The sequence below is a fragment of the Mus caroli genome, unplaced genomic scaffold (assembly GCF_978045245.1).
Source record: "Mus caroli unplaced genomic scaffold, Mus_caroli_1 scaffold_3, whole genome shotgun sequence".
In the NCBI taxonomy this organism is placed as follows: domain Eukaryota; kingdom Metazoa; phylum Chordata; class Mammalia; order Rodentia; family Muridae; genus Mus; species Mus caroli.
Window position 1 is genome coordinate 148,674,766 of NW_028227258.1, and position 1,614 is coordinate 148,676,379.

A 1,614-nucleotide genomic window follows, 5' to 3' on the forward strand; every position below is an offset into this window, starting at 1 on the left:
GATTAATAACTGAGGCCTGGTTCCCAGGAGTAGGCGAAGCTACTACTGTTCCTTCAGGGTCTCCAGGGCTTACAAGTCTGGTTCAATTAAGGACCAGACTACTCACTGTTCACTGCCCCACAACTGTGGTCATCTTATGCTTAAATTATGATGTTTTGTAACCTTTCTTCAACTTTTTTTTTCCTTTCTATTTCCTTTTCTGAGATGAACCCTGAGCCTTAAGTGTGTGGCAAAATGTTTGGTTTTAAAAAGTCTCAACATGGGGCTTAGGGAAGAAAAATGAATGGGAAGAAGCTGGTGGTATCCAGCCAGAGAACCTCCAGAGAGGGAGATAATGGGACACTGTAAAATCACTGGATACTGCAGTAGTTGAGCAGAGATTCTGAAAAGCACTCCATTTCTGAGCCTGTAGCATGGCAGGTCTAAAGAGGCGGTAAAGCCAGGTGTGGCCAGAAGAGTATAGAGAGCAGGAACATGGGCTTTACAGCTTCTACCTCATATTTGACATTGTGGGCACCCACCTAACATACAGAGATGTTCGAGTACTTTCCTTTCTTCTTGCTGATATTATTGATGACCAAGAACTTGGACTCATCTGAAATGGACATGATTTCTTATTGGCACTGGAGTGTCAGAGCCACTGCGACAAGAGTGACTTTTCACCAGCCACTGAAGCTGCTGTGTATTATCACTTGCCATGACTTGCTGCCCTACATAACTCTCAAGAAGAGATGGGCTGTGTGCCCTGATCTTGTTGTAGACAAGTATCTGGAGGAAACATCACCTTGCTATGTGACCCCCAGAGCCCTTAGAGATCCAGAATCCAGGCCTCCTCAGCCTTCTAAAACAGAGCCTCCCAACTATCCTGTGGTGTGCTTCCCCACTACATGTTCTCAAATGTATAGTAAGTAGCCAGCCCAAGGGAAAACAACACTTGAGAGCCAGTGAAGATCCCGGAATTCAGTGATACCAGACCCAAAGGAAAGCAGAGCTGTGACATCAGGCTGCAAGTTGGAAGGGAACACTGCTAGCATCAAACTGCTCTGCAAGGCAATATCTTCTCCAATAAGCAGGACACACTTGAGCACCAGTTTGAGTGCTTTAACCAGGCCAACACTATCCTCAAGTCCTGCTATCTGGGCTCCATCATCTGTGACATCAAGTTCTCTGAGCTCACCTACTTCTACCTCGACGCATTCTGGCGACACTACATTAATGGCTCATTAGTAGGGGCACTGAAAGGTGTCTTCATCACAGACTCTTTCAAGTAAGCTGTGGGCCATGAAGCTATCAAGCTTCTGATGAACATGGATGCAGAGGAGTATGAGCTCGGCCGATAGAAACTCCTGAGGAACTTGATGGTGCAAACATTACCCTGACCTTCCCCCATCTGACCTTTCTGGGAACTGTTCATACAGTCACATCTGGAGCTGACATTCTGTTCTGGGATTTGTTTTCTACCCTTTCCAACCAATCACACACCACCACCACCACCTCCCGTTTTAAAGAAAAGAGAAAGTAAGGTAGATGTGGTGTCCCTGCCCTGCCTGCAGCCATGTGCCTGGGCTTCCCTGTTTCCTGTTGCCACTTACCCTAATGTGGGTCTACAGCCAC

The 1,614-nt window shown here is 46.7% G+C and overlaps 1 pseudogene; it reads left to right on the forward strand.

The window, feature by feature from the left end:
* The first annotated feature begins 413 nt into the window (after positions 1–413).
* On the forward strand, positions 414–1,379 carry LOC110291791 (death effector domain-containing protein pseudogene; annotated as a pseudogene).
* The last annotated feature ends 235 nt before the right edge of the window (positions 1,380–1,614 follow it).